The sequence below is a fragment of the Hyperolius riggenbachi genome, chromosome 10 (assembly GCF_040937935.1).
Source record: "Hyperolius riggenbachi isolate aHypRig1 chromosome 10, aHypRig1.pri, whole genome shotgun sequence".
Taxonomy (NCBI): domain Eukaryota; kingdom Metazoa; phylum Chordata; class Amphibia; order Anura; family Hyperoliidae; genus Hyperolius; species Hyperolius riggenbachi.
This window is the reverse complement of record NC_090655.1, coordinates 76,917,132-76,932,703: the sequence shown is the minus strand read 5'-3', so window position 1 is coordinate 76,932,703 and position 15,572 is coordinate 76,917,132. Positions and strand designations below refer to the sequence as shown.

At 48.7% G+C, this 15,572-nt stretch overlaps 1 protein-coding gene across 3 annotated transcripts in view; it reads left to right on the top strand.

Moving 5' to 3' along the window:
* The first annotated feature begins 13,850 nt into the window (after positions 1-13,850).
* PLEKHA1 (pleckstrin homology domain containing A1) overlaps positions 13,851-15,572 on the top strand; it is a 117,189-nt gene continuing 115,467 nt past the window's right edge. For all 3 annotated transcript variants that reach the window (XM_068258529.1, XM_068258528.1, XM_068258530.1), the window contains exon 1: positions 13,851-13,958. The gene's annotated coding sequence lies outside the window, so the exon portion shown is untranslated. The remainder of the gene's footprint in view (positions 13,959-15,572) is intronic.

The window sequence follows — 15,572 nt, the reverse complement described above, 5'->3', positions numbered from 1 at the left end:
TTAATTTTCGCTGCTGGTCGAAAACGTGAATATTTCTTAAGATTTTCGCGAAAATTCACCGAATTCGAAAACGGAATTTTCTATGTGAAAAATGACTTGGGCGAAAATTCGCAAGCAACACTGTTCAATGGGTTTTACATCTTGACTCATTGCTGGCCACTTCAGAACACTCCAGAGCTGTTTGCCATCAATTTCTGGGGACTTTTTGACGTATGTTTGGGATCATTGTCCTGCTGGAAGACCCAAGATCTCGGACATAAACCCAGCTTTCTGATACTAGGCTTTACAATGTGACCACAAATCCTTTGGTAATCCTCAGATTTCATGATCCCTTGCACATATTCAAGTCACCCAGTGCCAGAGGCAGTACAACAACCCAAAAACATCATTGAATCTCCACCATATTTCACTGTAGGCACTGTGTTCTTTTTTTGTAGGCTTCATTTCGTTCTTGGTAAACAGTAGAATGATGTGCTTTACTAAAAAGTTCTATCTTGGTCTCATCTGTCCACAAGACGTTTTCCCAAAAGGATTTTGGCTTACTCAAGTACATTTTGGCAAACTGTAGTCTTGCATCTTTATGTCTCTATGTCAGCAGTGGGGTCCTCCTGGGTCTCCTGCCAGATCGTTTTTATTTAATTTAAATGTCGACGGATAGTTCACGCTGACACTGATGCTCCCTGAGCCTGCAGGACAGCTTGAATTTCTTTGGAACTTGTTTGAGGCTGCTTATCCACCATCTAGAGACTATCCTGCGTTGCAACCCTTCATCAGTTTTTCTCTTCCACCCACACTCAGGCTCAGATTAGCTACAGTGCCATGGGTTGTAAACTTCATGATAATGTTGCACACTATGGACAAAGGCAAATCTAGATCTCTGGGGATGGACTTGTAACCTTCAGATTGTTGATATTTTTTCCCCAATTTTGGTTATCAAATGCTTAGACAGTTTTCTTCTCCTCTTTCTGTTGCCCATGCTTAGTGTGGCACACACAGACACACAATGCAAAGACTAAAGAAGGTACATTAGAACGAATATGGGCTGATTCAACCAAGAGACAAATTTATCTCTAATCGAATCTGATTAGAGATAAATCTGTCTCTAGTCGAATCTGCCCATACACTACAAGCTGATTCGGCTGAGCCGCCGCGTCCGCCCCGCTGCTGCCTCCAAAATGTATAAATGTATGTAGTGTAGTGCATTTATACATTACCTGTCCTGTAGTAGCTCGCCGGGTCCATCCGTTCATCTCGCCGGTAAGCTGCATACATGCTAGCAGCGCATAGTGTCTGAAGTCAGACGCTATGCGCCTTCGTGACGTCACACATAGCGCCGCTGGCGTGTATGCGGAACCCAGCGAGATGGACGGAGACTGTGTGGAGGCTGCGTGGAGGCTGACACTGGACAGGTAATGTATAAATGCACTACACTACATACATTTATACATTGCAGTGGCGGGGGTTTCGTCGTCTCGTCGCTCGTTCGCAATTCGGCCGCCGTACCGCTGCGCGCCCGACCAACCAACTTCGGCCCGAAAATTTCCAGCGTGCGCAATCGACCATGCGGCCAATTTCTGTCCCGAAATTGGTCGCTTTGTCGGTTCGGGCATGCACTTGGCAGCACGAATTTTCATCCAATTCGATTATAATAATCAAATTGGATGGTCAATTGGTTGGTTGGTCGTCTAGTGTATGACCCCCTTAAGCGAACGTCTCTCCTTTTTATCTCCTTTCAGGTGTTATTTTTAAATGGCCCACATCTGTTACTTGCCCCAGGTGAGTTTAAAGGAGCATAACACGCTTGAAACAATCTTATTTATCCACAATTTTGAAAGGGTGCCAATAATTTTGTCCAGCCCATTTTTGGAGTTTTGTGTGACATTTTGACCAATTTGCTTTTTTTTCCTCCCTTTTTTTGTTTTGCTCCAATACACACAAAGGGAATAAACATGTGTATAGCAAAACATGTGTCACTGCAATACTTTTCTGTGAGAAATACTTGATTTTCTGGAAAAAAAAAATCTGGGGTGCCAACAATTTTGACCATGACTGTTTAAAAAAAAAAAAAAAAAAAAAGGCAACTGTCCCTCCAAAATATGGAAACTTGGTCACAGCTATTATTATTTATTATTATTCCATAAACCATTCTTATTATACAAAGTTTGACTAGCAAAATGTGATTATTATTATTTATTGTATTTATAAAGCGCCAACATATTACGCAGCACTGCACAATAAATATATATAATGATACAAGGATGACAGACATAGGGTTATACAACATAGAACAAAGTTATACATGCAAATTGTACAAAATACATGATTATGCAATATGGGCTGGTTAGGTAGGCCCAGTAATACAAGTACAGGCTGTCATAGGACAGGAGCACATGATCCTGTAGATTACACTAGGGAGTGGAGGACCCTGCCAGAGGCTTACAATCTAAAGGGTGGGGTGGAAACACTAGGTGGGGCTGTTAAATATTCCTTAGAGAGTTACTGTGTGGTAGGAGGTGGGTAGGCCATCATAAAGAGGTGGGTTTTGAGGGCTTGCTTGAATGTGTTGAAAGAGGGAGCAAGTCTGATGGGTGGTGGAAGGGCATTCCAGAGGGTGGGGGCAGCTCTTGAGAAATCCTGCAGGCGGGCATGGGAATGTGAAATGCGTGGGGTGGTGAGGCTAAGGTCGTTGGAGGAATGGAGGGGGCGACCTGGTGTATACCTGTGAACAAGCTCCGAGATGTAGGTAGGGCTGGTTTTGTGCACAGATTTATACGCCAGGCATAGAATCTTGAAACTTATCCTGAAACGGATAGGGAGCCAGTGCAGGGATTCACAAAGGGGAGATGTGGATGCAGAGCGGTGCGAAGAATGGTTGAGTCTTGCAGCCGCGTTCATCACTGATTGAAGGGGGGCAGTGCGTTTCAGGGGGAGGCCAGAAAAGAGAGAGTTACAGTAATCAAGGCGGGAGATGATGAGGGCATGGATGAGCAGTTTGGTCGTGTCCGGGGTTAAGAAGGGGCAGATCTTGGAGATATTACGGAGGTGGAAATTGCAGGCTCTGGTGATGTTTTGGATGTGTGGGATGAAGGAGAGGTCAGAGTCCAAGGTGACACCCAGACAGCGGGCCTGGGAGGTAGGGAGAATGGTTGTGTTGTCGATTTTGAGGTGGAAATCTGGGAGGGGTGCAGCGATCAGGAGCTCAGTTTTGTCTAGGTTAAGCTTTAGGAACCTAGCTGACATCCAGGAGGAAATTGCTGAGAGACACGAGGAGACCTGAGAGGCTCCCTATGCTACATGATTTCTGTCATTTGGCACTGTATTGGCCTGAGGAAGCGGGCTCAGACCCGCGAAACGCGTTGCCTGTGCTCAAATAAAAATCTTTTGTAAGTTTACAGAGATTTCGTCATTGAGGTAAGATACCTCATTTTTCTTTTTCGTTTTTAAACTGGTTTTAAAAGCTTTTATCCAAATCAGGGCGCCTCTTTCCCTTATTGTGCACGAGGAGACCTTGTTTATGGTGGTGGATGAGAGATCGGGGGTATGGAGGTAAATCTGAGTGTCATCTGCATAAAGGTGGTAATTGAAGCCCAGGGAGGAGATGAGCTTGCCAATTGAGGAAGTGTATATGGAGAAAACAAGGGGGCCTAGAACAGAGCCCTAGGGGACCCCAACTTAGAGGGGGCAGGGGTTGAGGAGGAGCCATTGAAGGAAGTGGTGAAGGAGCGATTGGATAGGTAGGAGGAGATCCAGGCCAAGGCAAGACCATGGATGCCCATGGACTGTAGTGATTGGAGGAGGAGGGAGTGGTCAACAGTGTCAAATGCTGCAGAGAGGTCATGGAGGAGCAGGATGGAATAACTGCCTTTGGCCCTGGCAAGGGTAAGGTAGTTGACCACCTTGGCGAGGGCTGTTTCAGTTGAGTGTGCAGGTCGGAATCCAGACTGTAGGGGGTCAAGTAGGGTATTGGTGTTGATGTATTGGGTAATGCGTTGGTGGACTAGGCATTCGAGGAGTTTAGAAGCATAGGGAAGGAGGGAGATTGGGCGGTAGTTTGAGGGTAGGGATGGGTCGAGTGAGGGTTTTTTCAGCAGGGGAAGTACAGTGGCCTGTTTGAATGCTTTGGGGAAGATGCCTGTGGAAAGGGAGAGATTGAACAAGGAGGTGAGGACTGGGGCCAGGTCAGGGAAGTGGGGACGAAGCATATTCGCGGGTACCGGATCACAGGGAGAAGATGTGCGGGGGGGGGGGGGGGGGAAGCCACTAGCAGCAGGCTGACTTCATCAATGGTGGCAGGAGCAAAAGAGGCGAACGGTGGATGAGACGGGAGCAGCTGGGAGGGAAGGCAATGGGACAACCTGAGAGGCGTTGGGAAGGGAGGGATGGAGGAGGGAAATTTTATTGCGTATTGTTGCAATTTTAGTGGTGAAGTGGTTGGCAAAGTCGTTGGCTGAGAGGGAGGAGCTGGGAGGGGGAGGAGTGGGGTTGAGGAGGGAATTGAAGGTAGCAAAAAGCTGTCGAGGGTTGGAAGCTTGGGTTCCAATCAGTGCTGCAAAGTACTTTTGTTTAGCCTCAGAGAGGGCAGTGTGGAAGAGTAGCAGTTTGGCCTTGTAATCTAGGAAGTCAGAATTGAGATGTGATTTCCTCCATTTCCGTTCGGCTGCTCAAGTTTCTTTCCTGAGGTTACGTGTGTGGGTGTTGGGGGGCTTGTTAGGGCGGAAGATTGAGGGGGCAGCTTGATCTAAAGCAGATGAGAGGGCAAGGCAGCCGCTTCATTGGGGCATGTGAGGGTGGGTAGGTGGGAGGAGAGGGAGAGAAGGGGACTTGCTAGGACATTTGGGCTGAGATTACGTAGGTCTCTCTGCCATCGACCAGGCTGAGGGATGGCGAGAGACGTTGTTGGTGGGGAGATGGTGAAGGTGAGGAGGTGATGGTCAGAGATAGGGAAAGGTGAGATGTCCAGGTTGCTGAGGGAGGTGGACTTTGAGAATATGAGGTCAAGAGTATGACCAGCGCGGTGGGTGGCGGAATTTGTGTGCTGAGAGAGACCAAGGGATTTGGTGAGGGAGAGTAGCTGCTTGGCAGCAGTGGAGATAGGCTCATCGATAGGTAAGTTGAAATCCCCGAGTATGATGGTGGGGAGGTCAGATGACAGGTTGTGGGAGAGCCAGGAGGCCAGGTTGTCCAGGAAGAGTGAAGTTGGAGCAGATGGGGGGTGATATAGGACCGCAATGATGGCTGGGAGAGGTTGGTACAGGCGGATTGCATGGGCCTCAAAAGATGAGAAGTGCAGGGAAGGGGGCGGTGATGGGACCCGGAATGTGCAGGATGCGGAAAGAAGCAGGCCCACTCCTCCTCCAGACCTGTTGTCAGGTCTGGGGGTGTGACTGAGATGCAGTCCCCCATAGGAGAGAGCAGCAGCTGCGGTAAAGTCAGAGGGGGTGAGCCATGTCTCTGTGAGGGCGAGGAAGGTGAGGGATTTGGAGAGGAAGAGCTCATGGATGGATGGATGTAAGCTTGTTGCGGACAGATCTGGCATTCCATAGACCACAAAACAGAGGGAGAGAGTGCCTGGGGGTTGTATGGATGGGAATGAGATTATTATGGTGTGGTCTGTAGATGCAAGAGGAGTGTGGAGGGGCTGGAAGGAGGGTGGTTGGGAGTTTAGGGACCAGTGGGGGTCTAGGGATGGGTGGGTAGAGGATGGAGGGAGAAAGTACTGGGACCAGCTGGAGAAGCAGGTGTAGGAATAGCATGTGGTAGTGGTGGAGGGCTGGCATAGGGTTGGTAGGAATATGGTGGGTGAAGTGTGGGTGAGCCAGAGAAAAGACAGGGGGGGAGGGGTACATTACGTTGTGTGGTGAGGAGGCTGGCAGTGGTTTGGACTGAGGTAGATGTGTAGAGAACGGTGGAAGATGCATGGCGTAGGAGAGAGTAAGAAATGTGTGTAAGGTTTGGATAGTGATCAGGAATGCAGGTGAGGCTAAAAGATTGAGGAAGTTACCAGGAATGGGCACAAATTCGGCTTCGGGTGAGTCCGGATAGTTCTATCCGGATCTCACCCAGTAATGCTGTGCGGTGTGGGCGGGGAGGTCAAGCTTACCTATCTGACGTCTTCTTCGGTCGTCCCTCAGCGCCTCCCACGATGCGGTCCACACGCGTCACGTGATTACAAACACTTCCTCCGAAGGAGGAAATGTTTGTACTCACGTGACCGCCACTTGGAGCGCATCGTGGGAGGCGCCGAGGGACATACCTAAGAAGACGTCAGACAGGTAAGCTTGACCTCCCCGCCCACACCGCACAGCATTACTGGGTGAGATCCGGATAGAACTATCCGGACTCACCCGAAGCCGAATTTGCGCCCATGCCTAGAAGTTACCTTGGTGTAAAGCTGATTTCTGCTGAATTGCTGTTGAATTCTGGTAAATTCTGGTTAATTTCCACCCTTTGAAAATGACCCGAAGTCGGCCGACCCGACTACCAGACCTCCTGATATACACACAGCATCTGAGCAAATGAGTAATCAGGATGGTCTGGCAGACAATTTACAATTAAGCAGAGGGGAGGGTCACTAGAGTCTCCTGCAAGTCAAACAAGCTTGTAGGTGTTACAACTTTGTTTGAAATTACAGACAGGCCAGCAGTGTGAAACAAAAGCCAGAATTTCAATAGCAAGTAGTAAATTACAATGTAAATATGTTACTTAGGTGCTACTAATATGAAAAGCAGAGCAGGACAGCAGAAATGAGCCACATGCAATAGATTAGAGATGAAACATACACAGCAGATGGATGCAGTAGGAATCGGTTTCAAATTGAGTGCAGGTCAGATTAGAGATGAAACCTACACAGCAGATGGATGCAGTAGGAATCGGTTTCAAATTGAGTGCAGGTCAGATTAGAGATGAAACCTACACAGCAGATGGATGCAGTAGGAATCGGTTTCAAATTGAGTGCAGGTCAGATTAGAGATGAAACCTACACAGCAGATGGATGCAGTAGGAATCGGTTTCAAATTGAGTGCAGGTCAGATTAGAGATGAAACCTACACAGCAGATGGATGCAGTAGGAATCGGTTTCAAATTGAGTGCAGGTCAGATTAGAGATGAAACCTACACAGCAGATGGGTGCAGTAGGAATCGGTTTCAAATTGAGTGCAGGTCAGATTAGAGATGAAACCTACACAGCAGATGGGTGCAGTAGGAATCGGTTTCAAATTGAGTGCAGGTCAGATTAGAGATGAAACCTACACAGCAGATGGGTGCAGTAGGAATCGGTTTCAAATTGAGTGCAGGTCAGATTAGAGATGAAACCTACACAGCAGATGGGTGCAGTAGGAATCGGTTTCAAATTGAGTGCAGGTCAGATTAGAGATGAAACCTACACAGCAGATGGATGCAGTAGGAATCGGTTTCAAATTGAGTGCAGGTCAGATTAGAGATGAAACCTACACAGCAGATGGATGCAGTAGGAATCGGTTTCAAATTGAGTGCAGGTCAGATTAGAGATGAAACCTACACAGCAGATGGATGCAGTAGGAATCGGTTTCAAATTGAGTGCAGGTCAGATTAGAGATGAAACCTACACAGCAGATGGATGCAGTAGGAATCGGTTTCAAATTGAGTGCAGGTCAGATTAGAGATGAAACCTACACAGCAGATGGATGCAGTAGGAATCGGTTTCAAATTGAGTGCAGGTCAGATTAGAGATGAAACCTACACAGCAGATGGATGCAGTAGGAATCGGTTTCAAATTGAGTGCAGGTCAGATTAGAGATGAAACCTACACAGCAGATGGATGCAGTAGGAATCGGTTTCAAATTGAGTGCAGGTCAGATTAGAGATGAAACCTACACAGCAGATGGATGCAGTAGGAATCGGTTTCAAATTGAGTGCAGGTCAGATTAGAGATGAAACCTACACAGCAGATGGATGCAGTAGGAATCGGTTTCAAATTGAGTGCAGGTCAGATTAGAGATGAAACCTACACAGCAGATGGATGCAGTAGGAATCGGTTTCAAATTGAGTGCAGGTCAGATTAGAGATGAAACATACACAGATGGATATGCAGAGATGATACAATATGATGAATATAAAAACATACCGCTGCAGTAATCATGCACACAACATGGAACAATCAATAAACATAATAAAGATAAGTGGATTATATAAAACTGTTGTGTATGCAGTAATTAAGCCTGCGTTTTGTAAAAACCTGCTATTAAGAACTACGGTAACAATTGTTGAGAGATAAACCAGTTAACCTGCAGTGTTAAACACTTTTATGGAATTATAAATGAATGATGTATCTCACAGATTTAGTATTTAGCCTTATAATACAGAGGACAATAATTACCTTTAGGCTTGTCAGGACTTGTTCAGGCAAATAAGGGGTTAATTCCTAAACTCACATAATCTCATATATTGACAGTGCTGCTGACTCCACTTTATCTTATGATTCACTAACATTAAAGTGAACCAGAGACGAAGCACCCTTGTGTATTTTACCATAGAAATCAGTGGGAACATTAGAGAAAACATTTACCATGCTCTCTGTTCCATCCTCACTGCTAAAAGTGTCTGTTATCTAGCTGAGATAAGAATCCCGGACTGAGCATTGATTCTGGCTTTGCTATAATGACTCAGCTATAATGATTCCTGAGCAAAGCCAGCAGGGGGCAGGCTTGGACTTGAAGACAGCAAAGAACACAGTCTCAGCTATAATTATTCTGTAGCAAAGCCAGACCGACTGCTTAGTCGGGATTCTTATCTTAGAGGTGATAACAGGCAAATTAAACAGAGAACAATGTAACAAAGAGCAGATTAGGTGTTTACTGTCATGTTCCCACTGATTTATAAGGTAAAATACATGAGGTTGCTTCATCTCTGGTTCTCTTTAAGCACCCATACAAAGGTGTGTGTGCCTTAAAGCAGACCTAAATAAAGTTTCCTTTACTTCATTCTCCAGTGGAGTTAAAGAGACCCTAAAGCCAATTTAAATACTTGTTTTTTTCCTGCTATTTGCAACAAACAATATGTGCAGTGCTGAACCGCTGCATTACAGTTGCAGAACAAAGGCTTTATACCCCCCAATCTCAGTGCAAAAATCCACAACTTCCCAGGTTGTGGATTTTGCTGCCCGGGGAGACAGAGCTTTGCGCCGGAGCTCTGCCTCTACTGGAGTCAATCCCCACGCGGATCTCCGGCTCTCCCCGCCCGTCTCAGTGAAAGAAGACTGAGAGGGGCGGGGAGAGGCAGCGATCGGTGGAGATTGACTCCAGTAGAGGCAGAGCTCCAGCGCAAAGCTCCTGGGATTTGAGGCGTAGAAAGCCCTTGTTCTGCCGCGGTAATGCGGCGTTTCAGCACTGCACATATTGCTTATTGCAAATCGGCTAAGTTAAAAGTGGCCCTTATGCCTGCCCCATGCACAGGGTCGGTTCCAACAAACTTTCGCTACATGAAGCAATATATTGTGAGGACGCCCATCCCCTCCTCACCAACCCCCCCGTGTGTGTGCAAAAACACTTGATTGCAGGCACTGGCAGTTTGTAACAGGTCACATGAGGCACCGCTGTAGCCATGGTCACAGGACGCTGCACAAGCGGATGGAGATCCTATCGCTGAAACACTGAGAGGAGGTAAGTAAAGTGGCACAGTGCATCTAGGGAAGGGAAGATGGGGAGTGTGAGGAAGGAGACATTTGGGGAGGGCGGGGAACAGCCATGGGTGTCCGCAGGAAAATTTCCAGGGGGGGGGGGGGGCAAAAGGGGGAGGGGGGAAGAAGTAGCCATGCCAAAAATTGGGGGTATGTTGTGTGGTGCGCGCCAAAAAATGGGGCTACGTGTGCCGTGCCGAAAAATGGGTGTGGTCATGGACCAGAATGTGAGTGTGGTCGCGGGTGGAGACAAGTTTACATGAATTTAGCAATGGTGGGACATTAGATTATGACAGTGGTGGCGAATCTTTTGGAGGTCGAGTGCCCAAACTGCAACCCAAAAGTCACTTATCTATCGCAAAGTGCCAACAGCAATTTAAACTAAATACACTGGCGGTGAAGCTGGGCTGGCCTGGCTGGCGGTGATGCTGGGCTGGCGGTGATGCTTGGCTGGCTTGGCTGGTGGTGATGCTGGGCTGGCTAGCCTGGATAGTTTAGGTAGTGACAGGTGCCTTCTAGTTTAGGTAGCGGCAGGTGCCCTCCAGTTTAGGTAGCAACAGGGCCCCCAGTTTAGGTAGTGCCAGGAGCCCACCAGTTCAGATAGTGACAGGGACCCTCCCCAGTTCAAGTAGTGACAGGGACCCACCAGTTCAGGTAGTGACAGGGACCCCCCCAGTTCAGGTAGTGACAGGGACCCCCCCAGTTCAGGTAGTGACAGGGACCCCCCCAGTTCAGCTAGTGGCAGGGACCCCCCCAGTTCAGCTAGTGACAGGGACCCCCCAGTTCAGCTAGTGACAGGGACCCCCCATTTCAGCTAGTGACAGGGACCCCCCATTTCAGCTAGTGACAGGGACCCCCCAGTTCAGCTAGTGACAGGGACCCCCCATTTCAGCTAGTGACAGGGACCCCCCTTCCCCCAGTTGTGACAGTGGCAGGGAGGTCTCCCCCCCCCTTCCCTCACCTTGGGGGAGGGCTCACCATTCCTCGGTCCCCCCTCCATAATGCAGCGGCAGCGGGTGGCACACTTCCTCTATTCCCCTGTGCAAGGGAAATCTGTGCATCGCTGGTCTGACGTCACTGACCAGACCAGCTGCGCACAGAACCTTCCTCGCGAGCAGGGAATAGAGGAAGTGTTCTGCTGCGCTGCGCCCGCCGCTGCATTATGGAGTCGGCGTGGGGGGGCGAGTAAGGGGGAGCCCCAAGGTGAGGGAAGGGGGGGATTTCCCCCCCTTCTCCACCGCTGTGCCTGCTGTTCCCCCTTCACTGCGCTGAGTCGGGTGGAGGGTAGCGAGGGGCACCGTCGTGGCCAGGGGGGTGGGGGCAGCGGGCAGCCAGGGGGAGGCAGACGCCCCAATTTGCCATACGTGCGGATGCCCATGGGAACAGCCTTGTTGCCACCCAGGAGCATGTGATTCACATTGCTTTTTGGAAGAACCACCCCTGCTCATGCATAGGTGATTACTTACACATACTTTTCAGCCAGAGCCACCAACAGCAGCTAGGGGTGGCAGGGCCTGCGCTACCATAGAGGTAACCTGGGCATTGCCTCAGGGCCCTGAGCTGGCTGATGTGCCCCACTAGGTCTTCCCTGAGAGGGATATGGAGGATGCCATATTTGTTTCCTTTTAAACAATACACATTGCCTGGCTGCCCTGCTAATTTTCTGCATGCATGTTTCAGGTGTGTAATTAAGACATTATTAATTGCATGAAAGATCAGATGTACACCAGGAAACTGTTATTGTTTAGAGGAATAAAAATATGGCAGCCTCCATAACCAGGCCCGGCCCACCCATAGCGCCAAGTGAGGCATCTTCCTCAGGCAGTGGAAGTCTGGGGGTGGCGCCAGGCAGGACCAGGAAGTGTGCCTGGCCTGCCACCACCCAGCTTACAGCTGCCCGTTTGGCTGGGGGGGGGGGAAACAAACACCGTGAGGTGTGCTGGAGGGGGTAGGAGCCAGGAAGGGGGGAGGGCAGCGGGTACAGCCCTTCCCCCTTCCTGGCTCCTCCCTCAAGGCAGCAGGCGGGGAAGGAATGACTCTACTCCTTCCGCATTACAACCGCTGCGTTCCACAGCTCCTCACTTCCTGCAATGCCGCCCACTGTAATTCCGCAAGTACAGTGGGCGGCATTGAGGAGCAGACGAGCTGTGGAATGCAACACCTGGAACGCTGAAAGAGGTGAGTCATTCCTTCCCCGCCCGCTGACACACATTTACACTGTGCTAACAGCTGGAGCAGGGACTGACGGTGTCAATAACCATAACATTCTCAGGTCAGTTGTTCTTTAAGATGAAATGGGTCCCAAGGCAAGTCTTTTCTTCCTCCTCTAGTGTTTTTGGTAAGTTAAAGTGAATAGTTGACATGGCTAGAGAAAGTTGAAGCTGGGCCCCTTGATACCCACTAGGCCCCAGGCAGTTGCCTAGATTACCTTGTGGATCATGAGCGTAACAATAGGGGATGCAGCCCATGCGCCCGAGCCCTTTTCTGATATAGACGATCAGAAGTGTTGAGTTTTTCTGATCAATTTTTTTCTGAAAATTGAATGGTGTAGGGAAGATTGTCAATTTATTAAAGTATAGACCCAAGCATTTTTTTCAATTTTCTTTTATTTCATAATTGGGGAATAATTGAACACAGGTACGTGATACATTAGTAAGATTTTTTTAAATACTACAATCAATCAGACAATGTTTTATTCTTGAATTGAAAAGAAATTTTAAAAATTGTATGTTGTACCTATAGACCGTTTTCATCTGCAAAAATAGTGTGTTAGAACACACAGCTGTCAGGGCTGGAACCCACTAGAGCGATTTTTTTTGGGAGCGATTCAAAACGCTAGCAATTTCCATAAATGCTCAGCTAATGTTAATGGGTGGGCCAAATTCCACTGGGGAGATTGCAATTACCAAAATCGCAAACGCATGACATGCAGCGTTTTTAGCGTTTCTGCAATGTAAAGTATATAAACGCTGGCGTGATTGCGCGTCAAAACCTGCACAGAGCGATTTTGCTAGCGTTTTTAAATTACTGCACACTGTAAAAAGATGTAAATGAATTAAAAACGCTAATCACTACACAATTGCTGGCAAAATGTTTACACTCTTAGGGCCCATTCACACCTGAGCAGGAATCGCACGATTCCCGCTCACGGCAAACCGCTAGCGGTTCTGCAAGAACCGCTACACAATGTAGCGAGTGGCAGTGTTCTCACTGCCGCGGTTAGCGATAACCGCAACCGCGCTGCATGCAGCGGTTTGCCGGCGACGAGCGTTCCGCGATTTGCGATTGTGATTAGCGTGCATAGCATGCTAATCGCGATCGCTCCAAACCCGCCGCAGTGTCCAGTGATTTTTCCGCGCTGATCGCGGGAAAATCACTCCCGCTGAACGCCGGCGGTAATCGCCGGCGTTCTGCGGTTTTAAGTGTGAACGGGCCCTTAAGGGGACACTGTGCTCAACTTAAAAATGAAAATAGTACTCACCCGGGGCTTTCTCCAGCCCAGTGCTGGTCGGGAGGTCCCACGACGGCGTCCTGGCTCCTCTCCTAGTCCCCGCTCCGATATGGCTGCCCGGCGACACTCGGCCAAGTGTCGGGCTCCTTCTTCTGTGTATGACGCGGCTGACGTCACCACACCGGCCGCCTCGCGTAATCACTGCGGCCGGCGTGAAAGTACGTGTGCACTTTAATTGCGTTGAGTTGAGCTAGGAGAGGAGCCAGGATGCTGTCGTGGGACCTCCCGACCAGCACTGGGCGGGAGAAAGTCCCGGGTGAGTACTATTTTCATTTTTAAGTTGAGCTCGGAGTCCCTTTAAAATCACAACAAAAATCGGCAGAAAACGCTCATGAAATCGCTAGCGATTGCGATTAGCGATAGTGTTTTGTAGTGGGTTCCAGGCCTCAAAAAGTAAGTAATAAGATAATTTAGAGATTGCACATAAAGTTTTCAAACTTCTAGCTTTGCAATATCATGTTCACCTGGTCAGTGGTGTATAGCTTTAAAGGAAAGGAAGAAAAAAAAAAAGAAAAAAAAAAGAGCTCTTCTCACGTAACCGTCTTCCGTTTTTCTAAACAAAAAGTGATGTGTGACAGTGACATCACGCCTGACAGGTAGATACATGAAGAGGAGGGGTGGGGCACGTGCGCGGTGATGTCACGCCGGCACGACTCCCCGATTGGCTGCTTGGTGGGGAAGCGGCGGCCATCTTGGAGGAGTCAGCCGGAGGCTCGGGGAGAGCGCGCTGCGGTGAGGAGCGGTGTCCGGAGAGGAAAGCGGTGTACCCGGCTCATGTGACTGCGCTGCGTGCAGGTGAGGCGGCGGCAAATACGCACGTACCGCATAAATACACCGGCCAACAGAGAGAGGTCCAGAGCTGACGAGACCAGGGCAGGCGGGGGAGTGACAGGAGGGTACCAAGAGTGCAGGCGTGACAGGATAACTGAGACAGGAGAACTGTAAGAGATGAGAAAAGTGACAGGAGAGCTGTACAAGATGAGAGAAGTGAGAGCCCGTAAGAGATGAGACTGAGAAGTGACAGGAGAGCTGTAAGAGATAAGAGGAGTGACAGCTAAACTGAGACAGGAGAGCTGTAAGAGATGTGAGAAGTGACAGGAGAGCTGTACGAGGTGAGAGAAGTGACAGGAGAGCTGTAAGAGATGTGAGAAGTGACAGGAGAGCTGTAAGAGATGTGAGAAGTGACAGGAGAGCTGTAAGAGATGTGAGAAGTGACAGGAGAGCTGTAAGAGGTGAGAGAAGTGACAGGAGAGCTGTAAGAGGTGAGAGAAGTGACAGGAGAGCTGTAAGAGGTGAGAGAAGTGACAGGAGAGCTGTAAGAGGTGAGAGAAGTGACAGGAGAGCTGTAAGAGGTGAGAGAAGTGACAGGAGAGCTGTAAGAGGTGAGAGAAGTGACAGGAGAGCTGTACGAGGTGAGAGAAGTGACAGGAGAGCTGTAGGAGGTGAGAGAAGTGACAGGAGAGCTGTACGAGGTGAGAGAAGTGACAGGAGATCTGTACGAGGTGAGAGAAGTGACAGGAGAGCTGTACGAGGTGAGAGAAGTGACAGGAGAGCTGTACGAGGTGAGAGAAGTGACAGGAGAGCTGTAAGAGGTGAGAGAAGTGACAGGAGAGCTGTAAGAGGTGAGAGAAGTGACAGGAGAGCTGTAAGAGGTGAGAAAAGTGACAGGAGAGCTGTAAGAGGTGAGAGAAGTGACAGGAGAGCTGTAAGAGGTGAGAGAAGTGACTGGAGAGCTGTAAGAGGTGGGAAAAGTACAGGAAAGCTGTATGTGGTGAGAAAAGTGACAGGAGAGCTGTGACAGATGAGAAAAGTGACAAAAGGACTATAAGGAAGAGTGACATAGAAAAAGTATGAACTGAGGAAAGTAACAAGACAAGTGAAAAATGAGAAAAGTGATGTGAGGTCAGCCAGAGATGGGAAAAGTGATGCAAGGTCAGCAAGAGATGGGGGGGGGGGGGGGGGGGGGGTGGGAGGTGGAACAAGATGGAGATAGCTACAAAAAGTCTACAAGATCTAGAGACACTGACATGATGTCAGTAACAGATGGGGAAAGTGACACGTTATTAGTGAGATAAGTGATGTGAGGTGAGCGAAAATGAGATGGTGAAAAGTGGGCGGGGAGGCATGTAGCAAGAGATGAGAATAAATTACAGGCACAGGAGCAAACATTGGAAAATAGTGATAGATGAGGATTAGTGAGAGACATACAGGAAGAGATGAATTGGTGAACAGCATACAGAAAGAGACAAAGAATGGTGACAAGCATGCAGGCAGAGGTGAATAGTGAGAGACCTACAGTAAAAATCGTGTAGCTACACATAGTTCCTAGTGACAGGTGTAGAGCCTACAGCTAAAATGAGCAAACGTGGACGCATACAGCACGAGACATGCAATTGTGATATGTAGACA